The sequence below is a fragment of the Arachis hypogaea genome, chromosome 20 (genome assembly GCF_003086295.3).
Source record: "Arachis hypogaea cultivar Tifrunner chromosome 20, arahy.Tifrunner.gnm2.J5K5, whole genome shotgun sequence".
NCBI classification, from domain to species: Eukaryota; Viridiplantae; Streptophyta; class Magnoliopsida; order Fabales; family Fabaceae; genus Arachis; species Arachis hypogaea.
The window spans coordinates 79,309,084-79,317,207 of NC_092055.1; the positions used below are offsets into that span (position 1 = coordinate 79,309,084).

General features: G+C 40.0%; 1 non-coding gene across 1 annotated transcript; it reads left to right on the forward strand.

Annotated features, from left to right (window-relative positions):
- Positions 1-3,526: 3,526 nt before the first annotated feature.
- On the forward strand, positions 3,527-3,630 carry LOC112788564 (small nucleolar RNA R71). The gene has a single exon (XR_003195924.1). It is a non-coding gene; the product is annotated as a small nucleolar RNA R71 (small nucleolar RNA).
- Positions 3,631-8,124: the final 4,494 nt, after the last annotated feature.

Genomic DNA, 8,124 nt, shown 5'->3' on the forward strand with positions numbered 1-8,124 from the left:
CTAAGAATTCCATCCGAACATTTCTTGAAGAGATATGGCTCGTCCCAGACAAATTATTTTGCATCATTCATGAGCTTCCTCTTTTGATGTTTATTGATCCCTGGGGGTAATGCCCCAGTTGCCTTGAGATTTGCAATATCTGCGAACCATGGTGCTTTGCGAACTGTCATCAACTGCTCATCAGGGAAGAGCTCGTTCACATTTGTATCATCTTCTCCACCTTGCTCATGAGGGATTCTGGAGAGGTGATCTGCCACATTGTTCTCCACTCCTTTCTTGTCTCTGATTTCAATATCAAATTCCTGCAACAGTAAGATCCACCTTATTAGTCTTGGCTTTGATTCTTGCTTGGCAAACAAATACTTAAGTGTTGTGTGATCTGTAAAAACAATCACTTTAGCACCAATGAGGTATGATCTAAATTTGTCAAATGCAAAAACTATTTCTAGCAATTCCTTTTCAGTAGTGGTATAATTTCTTTGAGTTTCATTAAGGACTTTGCTAGCATAGTATATCACACGAACTAGGTTATCTTTCCTTTGTCCTAACACTGCCCCAACTGCAAAATCAGATGCATCACACATCAATTCAAATGGTAGGTTCCAATCAGGTGGGGAAATGATAGGAGCAGAGGATAACCTCATTTTCAAATGTGCAAATGCTAGCATGCATGTTTCATCAAAGATGAATGGTGTATTAGATACAAGGAGATTGCTTAAGGGCTTGGCTATCTTTGAAAAATCTTTAATGAACCTTCTGTAAAAACCAGCTTGCCCTAAAAAACTTCTAATTGCCTTGACATCACTGGGTGGGGGTAGTTTTTCAATAAGTTCTACTTTAGCTCTATCAACCTCAATGCCTTATTGAGAGACCTTGTGACCAAGGACTATTCCTCCTGTCACCATGAAGTGGCATTTTTCCCAGTTCAAGACCAAATTGGTCTCTTGGCATCTTTTCAATACCAAGGCGAGGTGATGTAGGCAACTAGGAAAAGAATCTCCGAATACCGAGAAATCATCCATAAAAACTTCAATGAATTTTTCTATCATATCTGAAAAGATAGAAAGCATGCAGCGTTGGAAAGTTGCAGGGGCATTGCATAATCCAAATGGCATGCACCTATAGGCAAACACTCCATACAGACAGGTAAATGAGGTTTTCTCTTGATCTCTTGGATCAACCACTATTTGGTTATATCCTGAATAACCGTCGAGAAAATAATAATATGCGTGCCCTGCAAGTCTTTCCAACATCTGATCCATGAATGGAAGGGGAAATGATCCTTTCGTGTAGTCTCATTTAGTTTCCTGTAGTCTATGCACATCCGCCATCCTGTGACGGTCCTTGTAGGTATGAGCTCGTTCTTCTCATTGGTAACCACAGTGATCCCTCCCTTCTTTGGCACAACATGTATGGGGCTAACCCAAGGGCTGTCCGAAATTGGGTATATGACTCCTCCTTGCCAAAGCTTTATAACCTCTTTCTGTACCACTTCCTTCATGATTGGGTTCAGCCTTCTTTGGGATTGAATTGATGGCTTGGCATTATCTTCCAACAGTATTTTATGCATGCATATGGTTGAACTGATTCCTTTCAAGTCAGCAAGGGTCCATCCAATGGCATCCTTATGCTCCCGCAGCACCTTGAGTAGTTCGTCCTCTTGATCTTGACTGAGAGATGAATTTATGATCACTGGATAGTTTTCATTTTCTCCTAGATATGCATATTTGAGAGTGGGTGGCAATGCTTTGAGTTCAGGTTTGGGTGCTTCTGATTTTTCGTTCCCTTCCTTTGGTGCATCTGGTATATGTATTTCTGCTGTAACTACCTCTTCACTTGATTCAGATTCTTCCTCCACCAATCTCTCGTTTTCTTCAGGTTCATCTTCTTCAAATTTCTCCTCCACTTCATCCTCAAGTGCATCTAACCTCATGCATTCCCCCAATTGTTCCGGTGGATAACTCATGGCCTTAAACACATTGAATGTCATCTTTTCATTATGTAATCTCATGGTGAGGTCACCCTTCTGAACATCAATGATAGCTCCAGCAGTGGCCTTCCCAAGATGATGGAGGTCTTGGCGTCTTCCTGCATGTCCAGCACCACAAAATCTGCTGGGAATATGAAATCTCCCACTTTTACTAGCAAATCCTCTACTATCCCGTGAGGGAATTTGAACGACCGGTCTGCTAGTTGTAGAGCCATTTTTGTTGGTTTAGCCTCCTCAATTTTCATCTTTCTCATCATAGCTACTGACATCAAATTGATGCTGGCCCCTAAGTCACAAAGAGTCTTTTCTACTGTGATTTCTCCTATAATGCAAGGGATCTGAAAACTCCCAGGATCCTTTAGTTTCTGAGGTAGTTTATGCTGAATGATAGCACTGCACTCTTCAGTTAGTATCACAGTCTCATTGTTCTTCCAGCTTCTCTTCTTAGTCATTAGCTCCTTCAAAAACTTGGCATAAAGTGGCATTTGTTCTATGGCTTCAGCAAATGGTATGTTGATTTGTAGCTTCTTGAAGATTTCCAAAAATCTCAAGAACTGGTTGTCATCTTCCTTTTTCTTCAATAGCTGGGGGTATGGAGCTCTTGAGATGTTCAGTTGGGGTATCTTTTTTTCTTTCTGCAGACTTGGCGTGTGGGATTGCATTCCATCTTGCTCTTCTCCTTTTTCATTTGAGCTTTCTTCTTGTGGTTTTTGGGGATGTTCCTTCAGTTCCTTCCTACTCCTAAGTGTGATAGCTTGACACTCCTCCCTTTTGCTTGAATGGGCATCATAGCAAAAATTGTGGTTAGGGAGCTGCTTAAACAGATAGCTGATTTGTGTTTCCAGTTTTATGATGGCAGCATTTTGATTCTGCATGTTTGACTGCACTTCCTCTCTGAATGCTTTACTGTCTTGAATGTCTCTGCATATTCCTTCGATGAAGGTTTCGATCTTAGAGAGCTTGTCATCGATTGATGAGTGGTTCAGATCAGATGTGCTGTTTTGGTTTTGATGAGTGTGTGGAGAAGTGTTGTTGTGGGGGTGTTGAGATGTCCTCTGGGTGAATTGCTTTTGATCTTGCTCACTTTCCCTCCCAAAGTTTGGGTGGTTTCTCCATCCAGGGTTGTAAGTCTTGGAGTATGCATCATAATTTTTCCTTGGTGAATTCCCAATGTAGTTGGCTTGCTCCTGACTACCCTCTGCTTCTTCATGCACTCCTTCTTGTGTTGTTGATGAAATGGAGATTGCTGCTACTTGGTTCCTCTCTATCTTCTTGGTGAGGTCAGCCAGTTGCTGGGTAATGAGCTTGTTTTGGGCCAACAGAGCATCTACATTGTTTAGCTCCATCACTCCCCTTGTGTTCCCTCTTTCGGAAGCATAGAAGTAGTCGTTCTCTGCTACTGTTTCAATAACATCTATGGCTTCCTCAATGGTCTTTTTCTTGTTCAAGGATCCTCCAGATGAATGGTCTACGGCCTTCTTTGACTCATAAGAGAGCCCTTCATAAAAAATGTGCAGCTGCACCCATTCATTGAACATGTCAGGTTGACACCTCCTTGTTAAGTCCTTGAACCTCTCCCATGCTTCATATAGAGTCTCACCATCTTGTTGCCTGAAAGTTTGAACCTCAGCTCTCAGCCTATTGATTCATTGAGGAGGGTAGAATCTTGCTAAGAATTTGTTCACCACATCTTCCCAAGTTGTCAAGCTCTCCCTTGGGAAGGATTCCAGCCACTTGGCTGCCTTGTCCCTGAGTGAGAAGGGAAATAAGAGCAGTCTATAGGCGTCAGGATGAACACCATTAGACTTCACTGTGTCACATATTCTCAGGAAGGTGGTTAAATGTTGATTGGGGTCTTCTTGAATACTTCCTCCAAACGAACAGTTGTTCTGAACAAGGGTGATGAGCTGTGGTTTAAGTTCAAAGTTGTTGGCATGGATTGTTGGCTTTTGGATGCTACTTCCACAGTTGCCTGGGTTTGGATTGATGTAATAGCCCAAAACTTTTCTATCCTCCCCAGCATGATTTGCTCCACCTCCTCTGCCATGGTTGTGAGTCTCTTCTTCATGATGATTTTCCATGTTTTCTTTCATGTTAGGTTCAAAGTATTCCTCAAAGTGTTCCTCCTCTTCTTCAGCACCAACTACACGTTTTTCTTTTGCCTCCCTCCTTAGTCTAAGGAAAGTTCTCTCAAGTTCAGAATCAAAGGAAGTTGAAGCCCCGCTTCTTCTCCCTGTCATACAACCAACAAGTACAAGCAAAGAAAATAGGTACAGACAGTATTTGTGTCAGAGTTATTGTTAGTTGTGGGTGATGCAATATATCAAACAGTTAGTGTGTTAGCAAACAGAATTGAAAATAACAAAGAAAAACAAATGCGTAGAGAGAGAAGGGAAGAAGTTTAACTAAAACAAAAAGTAAATCACTCAAACAGAAAAAATGAAATTCACAAAATAAAAATGCTCAATCTAGTGATCTTCCAATTTAATCATTGTTGATGCACAATCAATCCCCGGCAACGGCGCCATAAACTTGATGCACGAAAAACTTGTCTCTCAACAAATCTCCCTTTGGCTAGTGTACCGAAGTTGTCGTCAAGTAAAAACTCACAATAGAGTGAGGTCGAATCCCACAGGGATTGATTGATCAAGCAACTTTAATTAGAAGAATGTTCTAGTTGAGCGAATTCAGAATTTGGGTTGAGAGTTGCAAAAATTAAAATGGCGGAAATGTAAATAACAGAAAAGTAAATGCTAGAATTAAAGGACTGAAAGTAAATGACTGAAAATAAATTGCAGAATTGTAAATGGGAATGGGGGATTTGCTCATAAAAGTAAATGACAGAAATTAAAGAGAATGGGTAAGATCAGAGATGGGGAGTTCATTGGGCTTAGGAGATATTGTAATTCTCCGGATCAAGTTCATTTTCATCTCTTCCTCAATCAATGCACTCATTGATCTCCTTGGCAATCTTAAGTGATTGAATTACAATTTCTTGCAATTCAATCTCTCAAATCTTGATCAATAGCCAATTCCTTGGTCAATTGCTCATGAGAAGAGATGAAGTATGGTCACTGATTATACCACATGCATTTCCCAAACCAAGTATTGAGAGGGTTATAGTCACATACCAATCCAAACCCAATTTGGTCCAGCATGAGAAAGCATTTCTAGCTTGATCTCTTCATTCCTCTTTCAAGGTTCAAAAGAAATCCAAGTTTGAATAGCTTCTCTTCCAAGATAACTACTCAATGGGATGAAGATCGAAAGCTTTCAAGTAAAATCAAGAGGAAAGATAGAAGAAGAATAATGAAAATTAGCATTGATCCATCAAATTACAACAGAGCTCCCTAACCCAATGAAAGGGGTTTAGTTGTTCATAGCTCTTGAAAATGAAAACAAAGATGGAGAATACATCATAAAACTAGAAATTGCAAAGAAAGTAAAATACAGAGAGTAGTTCCCTTTTTCCCAGCCTCCAGAACTTCTTTACAATTCAAAGCTACTCCTATATATACTACTCTTCTCAGCTTCTAGTTTACTCTTCAAGTCTTGGGCCTTTGGATCTTGAGTTTGAAGCAGTTCTTTTCTTCATTTGGGCTTGGCTTTACTTGCAGAGAAAAAGTGCTAAGTGGGCAGAGACTTCAGCTCAGGACGTTAGGGGTGTTAATATTTAGTGAGAATATAAGTTCGAGAACGTTAGTGACACTTAACATTGTCACTAACGTTCCAATGCACCCCTTTGCCTTACGTTAAAACCCACGTTAACTAGGTTAACGTGGCTTTTAACGTTGCCTTGTTAATCCTTCGAGAACGTTAGTGACACTCAACATTGTCACTAACGTTCCAGTGTGCCCCTTCTTGTTTCACGTTAAAGCCCACGTTAACTAGGTTAACGTGGATTCTAACGTAGTCCTTGCCAACCTTCGAGAACGTTAGTGACACTCAACATTGTCACTAACGTTCCAATGTGCCCCTGGGTCTCACGTTAGAGTACACGTTAACTAGGTTAACGTGGCCTCTAACGTGGCCATCTTTAGCCATCCCAACGTTAGTGACAATGTTGAGTGTCACTAACATTGGCTCATCCTTCATTCCTCATCGTTAGCTTCCACGTTAACTAAGTTAACGTGGAGGTTAACGTGACTCTTGGGGGTTGTGTGGTTGCTTCAACGTTAGTGACAATGTTGAGTGTCACTAACGTTGTCGACAACTCTTCATCCTTTACGTTAGTTCCGACGTTAACCAAGTTAACATGGGAGTTAACATGGTACTTTGCACCATAGGCCAACGTTAGTGACAATGTTGAGTGTCACTAACGTTGGCTTCTCTTCCCCCCCCTTAACGTTAGAGGCCACGTTAACTAGGTTAACGTGGCTTCTAACTTGGCCACTTATGAGTAATTGCCAACGTTAGTGACAATGTTAAGTGTCACTAACGTTGGCTCAACTTCTCTTCTCCACGTTAGAGTTCACGTTAACTTAGTTAACATGACTCTCTAACGTGGGCATTGATGGCTTTTTGAGAATGTTATTGGCAATCACTTTTCTCATTAATCTTGCAAGTTACCTCCCTTTTTCTTGCTTCCTTTTTGGTCCTGAAATCAAGCAATAAAGTGCATCAAAGCTCTAGTCCAAGTCATGAGTAATGCAACATAATATTTGTCACTAAACTTATGCAAAATCCTCATAAAATTATGTAAAATGCACAATGCATGCTTGAATCAAGGCATAAGTGAATATTTACCCAAAACTAGCTTATTTCCTAAAGAAATGCAGGAAACTAACCTAAAACCAGTAAAAAGAAGGTCAGTGAAACTGGCCAAGATGCCCTGGCATCACAATCTTGCTTTGTAAGTAGATATTTAAGAGCAGCATGGTCAGTGTACACAATCACTTTTGATCCTACTAAGTGTGATCTAAACTTGTCAATGGCATAAACCACTGCAAGCAGCTCCTTTTCTGTGGTTGTGTAATTTTTCTGAGCATCATTTAAAACACGGCTAGGGTAATAAATGACATACAGAAGCTTGTTGTGCCTCTGTCCCAATACTGCACCAATGGCATGGTCACTGGCATCACACAGTAGTTCGAATGGCAATGTCCAGTCTGGTGCAGAAATAACTGGTGCTGTGACCAGCTTAGCTTTCAGAGTTTCAAACGCTTGCAGACACTTTGTGTCAAACACAAATGGCGTGTCAGCAGCTAGTGTAACATCCCTTCCAGCAAAATACCTTGCTTAAGTCCGGGTATTTCTACTAGAAAGAACGTTACGTGACCTTTTCTAATAATAACTACTTAATTACTAAGCCTTTGTATCGATTTCGCGTTTTAGTTTTAAGAAAATGCCAGAAAATTTTGTTTCTTATTCATTAAAGTCATAATTCAAACATTTACAAATAATAATAACAATCACATAGTATTATTAATAGTAATTCTTATACATAAGAAGTCATATAAACCCAAATACAACACCTACCCCTCTGTTAAAATAAAACCTTAAACGACAAGAGCGAGGGGACTCTATGAAAGCAATTAAAACCATAAAGAAAACCTACTAATCACTCGCAGCTTCAAATTGCGTCTTCAAACCTGTGTCACTGAAAGGGTGGAAAATTTGGGGGTGAGAACCAAACCACATGTTCTCAGTAGACGTCGAGAATGCCGTGAAAGTAAAGAATAAAGCGCAAATAATTAATTTCATTCGGAGACATCTAAAAGAAAATTAACCTCCTTTAAAAGCATTAGTTAATTATTCAAAATCCTAGAACCTTATTTTTTTTATAAAACTCTTAAAAGTTTCCTAGACTGTATGAATGACCAAACTGTTTCAAGCATAAGTTCATTAAGTCTATGCTGAACCAGCTTGATTTTTTCATACTTTACTAGACGACAACATAAAAGAAGTTACCTACGTAGTATAAATTATCATCCTGCTCCAAGCATAGGTTCATTAAGTCTATGCTGAACCAGTCAGATACTTTATACAGAACTAGACCTCAAACGTACCAGTCACGGCCTCAGGCCCAAACAACTCAATCAACATCCAATCACCACAATCCAAACAATCAGTTACAAACACAGGTAATGAGGTTCAAACACAATCAAGAGCAATTACATCAAGTATAGCAAATT